The following is a 12,822-nucleotide window of genomic DNA, read 5'->3' as shown; positions in this document are numbered from 1 at the left end:
CTCAATTAACATTACCGTTCCTTGATCATCGATTTTTCGTTTCTTACTCAGGATATCTTTTAGGAATTTCGCATAGCTAGGCATTTGAGCAAGAGCTTCAGCAAAAGGAATGTTGATTTGAAGTTTTTTGAATACATCCAGAAATTTTAGGAAGCTCTTGTCATCTTGTGCTTTCTTTAACCTTTGTGGAAAGGGGACAGGTGGAACATAAGGTTTTACTTTCTCTTGTTCTTCTAGGTCAATGATGGGAACCTTTGGCTGTTCTTCCACTTTCTTTTCTTTCTTTGGTGGTTCTTCTAACTGTTTGCCGCTTCTCAAGGTGATAGCCTGCACTTGCTCTTTAGGATTCTTTTCAGTATTGCTAGGTAACGTACCTTGAGGTTGAGATGCCATCATATTTGCAAATTATCCTAGCTGAATCTCCAGATTTCTTATCGCTGCCTGCTGGATTTTATGGTTTTCTCTAGTTTCATTCATGAAATCCATGTGTGATTTAGAAAGGGCAATGAGGAGGTCATCATGAGATTTCTTCTCTTGAGGAATGAAACCTGGTGGTGCATTCAAGGCATTGTTAGGATTCCCATAGGACAGATTAGGATGGTTCCTCAATCTATTATCATATGAGTTGGAGTATGGGTAATTCCTCCTTCATTGATTCATCACATAGTTTACTTGCTCCAAGGTTTATGGATTCAAAGAGTCTATCATGCATTCTCCAATCCCATGTTGTCCATTACACCTGCCACAAACTTGTATAATAGAATTCACAGGATTAGTAGTTAACAGGTCCAGTTTTCTTACCATGTTATCTACCTTGGCATTAAGTGCTGTGATAGCATCTATTTCATAGACTCCTGCAGTTCTCTTCCTTTCGGTATTGTTTTGATAATGGCTATTGCTTGCCATCTCCTCTATCAATTCATATGCCTCATCAATTCCCTTCTTTTCAAAGGATCCTCCTGCAGCTGCATCTAATGTGATTTTAGTACTAGGAGATAATGCAACATAGAAAGTTTGTACCTGTAACCATTTAGGCAAACTGTGATGTGGGCACTTTCTCAACAAATCCTTGAATCTTTCCCAAGCTTCATACTGTGAACCCCTTCCCCAAATATTTGGCATATAATGAATATGACTAAGGGTAGAAATGCACGTGAATGTGTGAGTCGCCACCTTGTTTAATTATTTTAGGGTAAACTAGGAAAAAATCCTAAGTTGACTCCAATTTTAATTAACCTAATTACTGGATTAATTATCCCAATGTCTAAGGCATAGTTTGCGAACCCGAGGTGGATCCCGAGACCATGTCATGTTGATGAACTAACTAATGAATGAATGCTTTGCAAGGTGATTGATGTAATTGGACCAATGAAATGCTTAAGTGATTTCGACTTGCCGCTCAGGGTTAAATCCCAAACGTGCCTACGTACTTTCGTTTGAATGGAAGATCAAAGTCGACGTAGTTCGATAGGCCTTTTTTAAAGGGCTTTGAGTGGGTATGCTTAATGCATGAGTGTGTGTATGCTTCGTGCAGTTTGTTTAGGCATTTTGCCAAAGAATTGATTGATTTGATTAGGCGTTTGTGTGAACCCCTACCCCAAATATCAAATGCATATGAATGCATGTGACTAAGGAAGAAATGCACGTGATGTGTGAGTCGCCACCTTGTTTAATTATTTTAGGGCAAACTAGGAAAAAACCCTAAGTGACTCCAATTTTAATTAACCTAGTTACTAGATTAATTAACCCAATGATTAAGGCATGGTCTACGAACCCGAGGTGGATCCCGAGACTATGTCATGCTGATGAACTAACCAAAGATGAATGCTTTGCAAGGTGATTAATGTAATTTGGACCAATTTTAAATGATTGCGACTTGCCACTCGGGGTTAAATCCCGAACGTGCCTACGTACTTCCGTTTGAATGGAAGATCAAAGTCAACGTAGTTCGGTAGGCCTTCTTTGAAGGGCTTTGAAGGTGTATGCTTAATGCATGAGTGTGTGTATGCTTCGTGCATGTTTGTTTAGGCATTTTGCCAAAGGATCGATTGATTCGATTAGGCGTTCGTTGCCAAAGATGTTGGTTTTAAGGCATTTGTGCCAAAAAAACGGTTGTCGGGCGATTTGTCGCCAAAATTGATATTTGGGCTTATTATTGCCAAAATTGATGTTCGGGCTTATTATTGCCGAAATGATTGATTTTAAGGCTTTTAGCCAAAATGTGTTGATTTAGGCAATCTGTTTGCCAAAATGATGTAATTGGGCGATTGTCGCCAAAATGATTGATTTTAAGGCTTTTAGCCAAAATGTGTTGATTTAGGCAATCTGTTTGCCAAAATGTGTAATTTAGGCGATTGTCGCCAAAATGATTGATTTTAAGGCCTTTGGCCAAAAAGTGTTGATTTAAGCAATTCGTTTGCTAAAATGTGTAATTTAGGCGATTGTCGCCAAAATGATTGATTTTAAGGCTTTTAGCCAAAATGTGTTGATTTAGGCAATCTGTTTGCCAAAATGTGTAATTTAGGCGATTGTCGCCAAAATGATTGATTTTAAGGCTTTTAGCCAAAATGTGTTGATTTAGGCAATCTGTTTGCCAAAATGTGTAATTTAGGCGATTGTCGCCAAAATGGTTGATTTTAAGGCTTTTAGCCGAAATGAGTTGATTTAGGTAATTTGCTTGCCAAAATGATGTGATTGGGCGATTGTCGCCAAAATGATTGATTTTAAGGCCTTTGGCCAAAAAGTGTTGATTTAAGCAATTCGTTTGCTAAAATGTGTAATTTAGGCGATTATCGCCAAAATGATTGATTTTAAGGCTTTTAGCCAAAATGTGTTGATTCAGGCAATCTGTTTGCCAAAATGTGTAATTTAGGCGATTGTCGCCAAAATGATTGATTTTAAGGCTTTTAGCCAAAATGTGTTGATTTAGGCAATCTGTTTGCCAAAATGTGTAATTTAGGCGATTGTCGCCAAAATGGTTGATTTTAGGGCCTTTGGCCGAAATGAGTTGATTTAGGCAATTTGTTTGCCAAAATGATGTGATTTAGGCTTTAATGCCACGATTATTAATTAATCGGGCGTTCGAGCTTAATCACAATTTATTGTCGAAACGTGATTGATTAAGGCTTTTAGCCACAATTATTGATTAATTGGACTTAAGCCGGATTTGTTGAAAATAAGGCAGTTGAACCGTAGTTATTAATTAACTAGGCTCTTTAGCCAAAATTGTCGGATTTAAGCTTATTACCACGATTATTAATTAACCGGGCATTTAGCTTAAATTCATTTACTTGAGGCAATTTGTTTGCCTAATGAGGACATGGATGCATTTATGCAGTTGTAGAATTATTAGGAGTAGAAGGGAAGCATGCATGAAGTGCTAAAATTAAATAGGCAGAGTTTCGTTTACGTACCTGATTTAATCGGAAACCGCTTCTTAACTCCAGATTAAGCTCATCGCTTGGGAATTAATTAATTTTAATTTGTTTAATTTTAGTGTTCAAATATCACAACAAAAATGCAATAAAAATTAAATTAAATGCAAAAAGCGGTAAAGAAATCGCAAGGAGCGTGGGAGGGAGAAAGATCGTCCGTCAACACAGACAGAGGTGTCAAAATTGAAGAGGTAAGTGGCCTTTTATAGGCAAAAAAAAGGGTCGCCGGCGGCAGGTGCCGCCGGCGGCAGGGGCCGCCGGAGGTCCGGCGGCGGGTGCCACGGTTACTTGAGCTTTTTTACTCCGGAGGAGTTTTCGGGAGTTCCGGGTCTCCGAAAAATATTCCGGGACCTGTTCCGTGATCGTTGCGACATTCCGGACGTTTTAAGTACCATATTGGCATACTTTCGGTGAGTTTCCAAAATGGCCTCCGGTCCGGCCGGACTGTTTACAATCCGGCAAAATTGGCTCTTTGAGCCATGTAAGTCAAAGTTACTGTAGCAAAGTCAAACTAATTAGCATGGCACTGTTGCAGGCCAGACTGTTTGCAGTCTGGGAAAACTGGCTTTTTGAGCCTCAAAATTTGAGTATTCACAGTTGCCCCCCACTGGCTATCATAAAAATGATTTATGAGAGCCAGTGGCTGTCTGAAGGAGCAAATTTTGAGGATGGGCAGAGGAGGAAAACTCGCCGCTGTTTTTTTTTTTTTTTTTTTTTTGAAATGAAATGATCAAATGCATGGATATATGTTTGTAACTTAAAGATGTTTTTTTTTTTTTTTTTTTGAGGACTTAAAAAAGAAGTTTGGCCTCTTAGAGGACTTGAAAAGAGATTTTGCCTCTTAGAGGATTTGAAAAGATGTTTTGCCTCTTAATGAGGGCTTTAAAAGAGATTTTGCCTCTTAGAGGAGTTGAAAAGATGTTTTGCTTCTTAATGAGGGCTTAAAAAGTGATTTTGCCTCTTAGAGGACTTAAAAAGATGTTTTGCCTCTTAATGAGGGCTTGAAAAGAGATTTTGCCTCTTAGAGGACTTGAAAAGATGTTTTGCCTCTTAATGAGGGCTTGAAAAGAGTTTTGTTTTATTTTTGAGAACCAAGGGTCCACCTAAAGTCGAAATGATCAAATGGCTTGGTTTTGGATGAAAAAATGGTTGTCTATTGGTTAGGGTTTCACCCTAGGTTTTATGTAAAAAAAGTTAACCATTAACCGGGTTCTACCCTGGGCTTGCGTAAAAGAGATTGACGATGGTTGGGTTTCACCCTGGGTTGTGTATGTTTTTTTTTCTATAACACTTGCCCCTGAATCGGTCTTGGAGGATTTTGCCCTCTGCTTGAGAGAATTAATGCCCTTATTAGCTGAAATGGAATTTCTTCTTAATGAAAGACAAAATTCCGTGATTACTTCTGTGATGGGAGAATGGTGAAGGTTCTTATCACTTCTTGCCCCCAGAATGGTGCTGACCATGGAATACTTCAAAACATTGGGGTTGTACTTGTCCAATCGATTGAGGAATCAAAGAGAACAAAGCCACTTATATGACTCTAGGAAACAGACAATGTGGATGACATCGCTTGTCTGAAAGGATCGAAGAAACGATGGTCCGAGTGGCGACAAGGTATTAAAGAATTACCTCTCAACGATTATGTTTGACATTTTTTAGGGCTATTTTGGAAACCCCGGGGATTGAATCTCTCTCTTTTTTTTTTTTTTTTTTTTTTGAGGAATGACTCAAAGAGTGACGCTTTCAAAATGAACTTTTGAGAATGACTCGATTTTTGTGACTCGTTGTGGAATGACCACTGGTGATGGAGACTCGATTTTAGAGACTCATTGGAGACTCGATTTAGAGACTCAAATTTTTCTTGTAGTGAATTTTGCTGTTTATCCTACAAAAATGGACTCTCTAAAAGAATTCATGAAAGCACTTTTTTTTTTTTTTTTTTTTGGCCTTAACTTTTGCCTAGTAGCCACCCTTTCGGGTTTTCGACTCTAGCAGGCTCTTTGCCCTAACTTTTGGCTAGATCGCCCTCTCGGGTTTTTAGCCTAACGGGCTCAATTCTTGCCTGAAGCCGCCCTTTCGGGTTTTCAACTCCAGCTTTTATTTTTCTTTTCTTCTCTCTTTTTTATTATTTTTATTATTATATTTTTTTATTGGCAAAGAGAAAATGCTTTTTATGATGCACACTTATGTTTGTGACCGCGCCTTTGTGGCTGCCTACGTATCTCCAAGAACTCTTCGGGGGATGGGGAGAATCAGGTCTTTCGTAGTTCCTTCTGGGATGCGAACTTCGTGCTCGGCTGGTGCGGAATTCATTTCCGACTTGATTTCTTCGCGGGATTTCTTCCCGGCTTGATGTCTTTGCGGGATTCCTTCCCGGCTGGAAATTTTTGCAGGATTCCTTCCCGACTTGATGTTGATGCAGAATTCATTTCTGTCTTGATTTCTTCGCAGGATTCCTTCCCAGCTTGATGTCTTTGCGGGATTCCTTCCCGGCTTGATGTTGATGCAGAATTCATTTCTGTTTTGATTTCTTCACAGGATCCCTTCCCGGCTTGACGTCTTTGCAGGATTCCTTCCTGGTTGGATGTCGATGCAGAATTCATTTCTGTTTTGATTTCTTCGCAGGATTCCTTCCCGTCTTGATGTCTTTGTGGGATTCCTTCCCGACTTGATGTTGATGCAAAATTTATTCCTGACTTGATTTCTTCGCGGGACTTCTTCCCGGCTTGATGTCTTTGCGGGATTTCTTCCCGGCTTGATGTCTTTACGGGATTCATTCCCGATTTGATGTCTTTACGGGATTCATTCCCGACTGAATGTCTTTACGGGATTCATTTCCCGATTGGATGAGGTTGAATCAACTTATTGACTCGAGCTCGTATGATAGTGATGACCCTAGGCGAATTTGAATTTGTTGTTGTTGTGGTTTTACCACTGGTTGACTGAAATATGACTTGTATTCATCACAAAGAGTTTTGAATACCCACATTGTGGTGGTAACCTGAGTGGCTTGAGTGTTGAAGAAGCTTTTATGCTTTGAGTTTGTGGCTTCGCCATGTTTGAATTCTTGAGGTTAATTCGATTCATTTTCTTGAACTTCATCTTCCTCTGAATTTGAAACTTATTTCCTCAATGGTTCTCCTCTCCATAAGGAATTTTGAGGAGACTCTTCCTTTTCCTTGTTTTGAGAAATGATCCTTGTTTATAAGGACATTTGTATTTGTGCCATTTTTGGTGCTTGATTTTCAAGGTGTTTGTTGTCATCCAATTTGTGGAAATGACTGCTTCTTTTCACTTGCTTTTTTAAAATGTGAGCAGCCGCTTGGTCTTTGTCCTTATGGCTGAAATGATTTGTCATCTACCCTTGATGGGCTTGAATTTAACGGAGAGCTTGCAGTTGACCCGTTTTTTTTTGACAACTTGATTTCCTGTAGCTTTGTCCTTGATTTCTTTCTTTTGTACAGAGGTTCCTTTTGACCCTTTTTTTTCTTTTGCTTGTTTAGAAGCAGCCTCTCCATAAAGAATTTTGAGGCAACTTGATTCTGAGATGACTTGAGTAGTGTATGGATAGCATTGCGACTTCGTGCAGACCCAACCCTATTCCAAGCATAACTTCTTTATTCTGTCGCTTTTAAACTCAAAATTCAGACACCTCTCTGTCGGAGCATCTTCCATTCCTGGGTTTTCGGAGAAACCATTCTGGTCCTAACCCCTTCAATCGGCTTTGCCTCGGTACTGTTTGAAGTCTTGTGTACCCTTTGCTGGATCCTTTCTATGATTACCCTTCAAAACTTCCCCTTTGATGGTGCTTCTTAGAATGCCCCCAGCTTTGATTGATGCAGAGCAAATGAATGCATTTTTCTTTGCCAATTTTTTATTATCTTTTTTGTCATCATTTTTTTTTAATTTTTTTATTTTATTTTATTTTTATTTATTTGTTTTTTTTTTTGCTTTCACAGGAAAGGATAGGGAAAGAGTATAAACATGATTGGAACGTAAACTGATCCCTTTTTATTGATAAGACAAAAATTGTGTACAAAAGACACTTAGATTTACAAATGAAAACTTGAATGGAAATGAAAATGAAAAGAAAAAACTAGACCCTAATAGACTCTGTGATGGACTAGGATTGGATTGACTGTAGTGACTTTGTTCTTCTTGATGCTTCAATCGATCAGACATGTTGTTGTTGGTCTTGAACAATTCCTTTGTTCGGTTGGAGGTTTGATATCAATCTTCTCAAACACAAACTTCATTCATTTCTAAGAGAAGTTCGAAAGGATCGAACAATTCTTGTTCAGCAAAATTTTTTTTCGCATTAATCTCATGGTTAGGCAAGGGATTGGTTGATGTTCAGCTTGCTCTTGGGGATGATGGACCCATTGTCAACCAGGTCTTGTAGACGGTTTTTCAAAGTCCAGCATGATTCGGTCTTATGCCCATGTCCTTGATGGTACTCACAGTATTCATTGGCTTTGAAATTCTGGGGCAGGGGGTTTGGTAATGGCCTTGTTTCTAAGGGCTTCAGTAAATTTGCTTTCACCGCTTCTCGGAACACCAAAAGGATTGGCATGCCGAGATCAATATATTGCCTCCTTGGCTGATTGCTTCCCAAATTCCCAACACGTAAAGGATTCGTGGGGATTATACTGGCTATTTCATTTGTCTCACTGGACCCAGCATGATTCTGCTTCTTGTATGAGTCTTCTTTGAGTTGACCCAACTGGATTAAGTCTTCCACCTTAGTTGCAGTCGCAATGAGCGATTGGAACGTAGGCAAGTACTGTGTTTGAAGCTGTGACTGGTAGACAGGCAGTAAATTCTTGATTATTATGTCAACTTGTTCCTGTTCAGAGGGTCGGTTGATCATTTGAGCAGCTTTGGCTCTCCACCTCGAAAGGAACGAGGAGAAGGGCTCATTGTTCTTTTGTTTAGTGGTTTCCAGCTCCCTCCGGGTAACATCCACTTCGATATTATAATGGTACTGCGTGTTGAAAGCATTGCATATGTCCTCCCAATTCTTCATTTTGGAACGATCCAAGCTTACAAACCATCTTAATGCAGCACCAGTCAAAGATTGCTGAAACAACTGAGCAAGGAGCTCACTATTCAGACCAAACGGGTTGAGGGCACCCACATACACTTTCAGGTGCGTTTTGGGACAAGTGGTTCCGTCAAACTTATCCATGTTGGGCATTTTGAATTTTGTTGGCAGTCTTGCTTCAGGGAACAAGGACAAAGAGTCCATGTCCACCACTTCCTTGTGTGTCTTAAGGGCAGTGATTGACCTTTCCAGGAGTTTAAGTTTTTCTCTCATTTTCTGAGCTTCCAGCTCAGAAGCAATTCTGGAGGGCATGTCATCCAGGTTAAGGGTAGGGTTCGTCGGTTCAGCACCAGGTCCTTGATTGGAGGCAACAGGACCACTTCCCCCAACTGAAACCCCATTTTCATTACCACTACCTAATTCAGCTATCAGGGCAGTCCTTTGGGCAGCCAATGCCTCATTCATTCTAGCCTGCATTCTGGCTTCCAATTGTTCCATGAGGGTTCGGATGTCAGACAGTGATGCCATTGGTGCAGTCGAGGTGAGAGCTCAGTTGGTGTTTCGGGTACAGGTGGTCTTTGGAGGGGTACCTGTGAAAGGACATAATCAAAACGATTTAGACTATCCTATACAAGGTGTTTTCATAAGGTATGTGAGATAGTGTAGACTAATATTGGTATGCTAGGACACCCAGGATAGGACCCAATGGGATGTGGTATGTAAGGTAGAGTGCTTAGGGCTGGACATCTCGACTTTTCGAAAGGCCCCTAGTTCTCAAAGAAAAAAATTTTTTGGGCCTTAAGGGGCCAAATTGGGAATTTTTGGGGCCTTTGGGGCCGAATTGGAAATTTTTAGGCCTTTGGGGCCAAATTGAAAATTTTTTAGGCCTTAGGGGCCAAATTGGAAATTTTAAGGCCTTTGGGGCCAAATTGGAAATTTTTGGGCCTTAGGGGCCGAATTGGAAATTTTTGGGCCTTTGGGGCCAAATTGGGAATTCTTGGGCCTTCGGGGCCAAATTGGAAATTTTTGGGCCTTCGGGGCCAAATTGAGAATTTTTAGGCCTTTGGGGCCAAATTGAAAATTTTTTGGGCCTTAGGGGCCAAATTGCAAATTTTAAGGCCTTTGGGACCAATTTGGAAATTTTTTGGGCCTTAGGGGCCAAATTGGAAATTTTAAGTCCTTTGGGGCCAAATCGGAAATTTTTGGGCCTTTGGGGCCAAATTGAGAATTTTTAGGCCTTCGGGGCCAAATTGAGAATTTTTGGGCCTTTGGGGCCAAATTGAAAATTTTTAGGCCTTTGGGGCCAAATTGAAAATTTTTGGGCCTTAGGGGCCAAATTGGAAATTTTAAGGCCTTTGGGGCCAAATTTGAAATTTTTGGGCTTATGGGGCCAAAATGGGGATTTTTGGGCCTTTGGGGCCAAATTAGGAATTTTTAGGCCTTTGGGGCCAAATTGAGAATTTTCGGGCCTCTGTGGCCAAATTGAGAATTTTTTGGGCCTTCGGGGCCAGATTGGGAATTTTTTGGGCCTTTGGGGCCAAATTAGGAATTTTTAGGTCTTTGGGGCCAAATTGAGAATTTTTGGGCCTCTGTGGCCAAAATGTAATTTTTCAGGTCTCAGGGACCAAAATGTGATTTTCTAGGTCTCGAGGACCAAAATGTGATTTTCCAACTTTGAAGTGGAAAAATTTTTTTTTTTTTTGTGTGAAGTATGGGATGAATGCGTGAATGCGCACAACATCACAACATAATTCATTTTTAATGGAATGATTCAGCATCATCGGGTGCATACAGTCCTAAAGGATAGGTTCTATAGGCTATGACACAAAATAGAGAATTGGCTTATTAAGGGACCCTTGAACCTTGAGCATGGATATACCTAACCACATGTGAAACAAAGAGTTTCGCGTGGGTCCAACGGTACGCATACTCATGGGCCACCTCCAAAAGGATTAGAGATGGTTTGCGGTAACAGGGAGGACGCTTTGGCTGTCCGTCGGCATAATCAAAGAGACCTGCCGATCAGCGCTACTTGCTATCCAGACTCAGAAGTTTGAACAGAAGAGAAGAAATTCATTTGAAGTTCATTTTTTATGCAATGGAGAAAAAGATTCTCAATCGTGCAAATAAATCAACAAGTTTTAATGTCTTAATTAAATTTTTCAATTAAGTTCAAATTTCCTCATCAAGTATTCTTAAAGAAAGAACACTTGATTCGTGCTAGGATACCCTGCAAAACAAAGCATTGTAAAATAATACCCTAAAGAAGGGCGGGTTAGTTTACACAACAATCGTAGTCCGCTTTATGCAAAATGATTACATAAATCCCCAGTGAAGTCGCCAAACTGTGAACCCCTACCCCAAATATCAAATGCATATGAATGCATGTGACTAAGGAAGAAATGCACGTGATGTGTGAGTCGCCACCTTGTTTAATTATTTTAAGGCAAACTAGGAAAAAACCCTAAGTGACTCCAATTTTAATTAACCTAGTTACTAGATTAATTAACCCAATGATTAAGGCATGGTCTACGAACCCGAGGTGGATCCCGAGACTATGTCATGCTGATGAACTAACCAAAGATGAATGCTTTGCAAGGTGATTAATGTAATTTGGACCAATTTTAAAAGATTGCGACTTGCCACTCGGGGTTAAATCCCGAACGTGCCTACGTACTTCCGTTTGAATGGAAGATCAAAGTCAACGTAGTTCGGTAGGCCTTCTTTGAAGGGCTTTGAAGGTGTATGCTTAATGCATGAGTGTGTGTATGCTTCGTGCATGTTTGTTTAGGCATTTTGCCAAAGGATCGATTGATTCGATTAGGCGTTCGTTGCCAAAGATGTTGGTTTTAAGGCATTTGTGCCAAAAAAACGGTTGTCGGGCGATTTGTCGCCAAAATTGATATTTGGGCTTATTATTGCCAAAATTGATGTTCGGGCTTATTATTGCCGAAATGATTGATTTTAAGGCTTTTAGCCAAATTGTGTTGATTTAGGCAATCTGTTTGCCAAAATGATGTAATTGGGCGATTGTCGCCAAAATGATTGATTTTAAGGCTTTTAGCCAAAATGTGTTGATTTAGGCAATCTGTTTGCCAAAATGTGTAATTTAGGCGATTGTCGCCAAAATGGTTGATTTTAGGGCCTTTGGCCGAAATGAGTTGATTTAGGCAATTTGTTTGCCAAAATGATGTGATTGGGCGATTGTCGCCAAAATGATTGATTTTAAGGCCTTTGGCCAAAAAGTGTTGATTTAAGCAATTCGTTTGCTAAAATGTGTAATTTAGGTGATTGTCGCCAAAATGATTGATTTTAAGGCTTTTAGCCAAAATGTGTTGATTTAGGCAATCTGTTTGCCAAAATGTGTAATTTAGGCGATTGTCGCCAAAATGATTGATTTTAAGGCTTTTAGCCAAAATGTGTTGATTTAGGCAATCTGTTTGCCAAAATGTGTAATTTAGGCGATTATCGCCAAAATGGTTGATTTTAGGGCCTTTGGCCGAAATGAGTTGATTTAGGCAATTTGTTTGCCAAAATGATGTGATTGGGCGATTGTCGCCAAAATGATTGATTTTAAGGCCTTTGGCCAAAAAGTGTTGATTTAAGCAATTCGTTTGCTAAAATGTGTAATTTAGGCGATTGTCGCCAAAATGATTGATTTTAAGGCTTTTAGCCAAAATGTGTTGATTTAGGCAATCTGTTTGCCAAAATGTGTAATTTAGGCGATTGTCGCCAAAATGATTGATTTTAAGGCTTTTAGCCAAAATGTGTTGATTTAGGCAATCTGTTTGCCAAAATGTGTAATTTAGGCGATTGTCGCCAAAATGGTTGATTTTAGGGCCTTTGGCCGAAATGAGTTGATTTAGGCAATTTCTTTGCCAAAATGATGTGATTTAGGCTTTAATGCCACGATTATTAATTAATCGGGCGTTCGAGCTTAATCACAATTTATTGTCGAAACGTGATTGATTAAGGCTTTTAGCCACAATTATTGATTAATTGGACTTAAGCCGGATTTGTTGAAAATAAGGCAGTTGAACCGTAGTTATTAATTAACTAGGCTTTTTAGCCAAAATTGTCGGATTTAAGCTTATTACCACGATTATTAATTAACCGGGCATTTAGCTTAAATTCATTTACTTGAGGCAATTTGTTTGCCTAATGATGACATGGATGCATTTATGCAGTTCTAGAATTATTAGGAGTAGAAGAGAAGCATGCATGAAGTGCTAAAATTAAATAGGCAGAGTTTCGTTTACGTACCTGATTTAATCGGAAACCGCTTCTTAACTCCAGATTAAGCTCCTCGCTTGGGAATTAATTAATTTTAATTTGTTTAATTTT

The 12,822-nt window shown here is 39.6% G+C and overlaps 1 pseudogene; it reads left to right on the top strand.

Moving 5' to 3' along the window:
* Positions 1-1,036: 1,036 nt before the first annotated feature.
* Positions 1,037-1,115, top strand: LOC149496933 (small nucleolar RNA R71; annotated as a pseudogene).
* The last annotated feature ends 11,707 nt before the right edge of the window (positions 1,116-12,822 follow it).

Source organism: Jatropha curcas, chromosome 4, assembly GCF_041381405.1.
Source record: "Jatropha curcas cultivar XTBG-Jc1 chromosome 4, XTBG_Jcur_1.0, whole genome shotgun sequence".
Classification (NCBI taxonomy): Eukaryota; Viridiplantae; Streptophyta; class Magnoliopsida; order Malpighiales; family Euphorbiaceae; genus Jatropha; species Jatropha curcas.
This window is presented reverse-complemented; position numbering and strand designations above follow the sequence as displayed.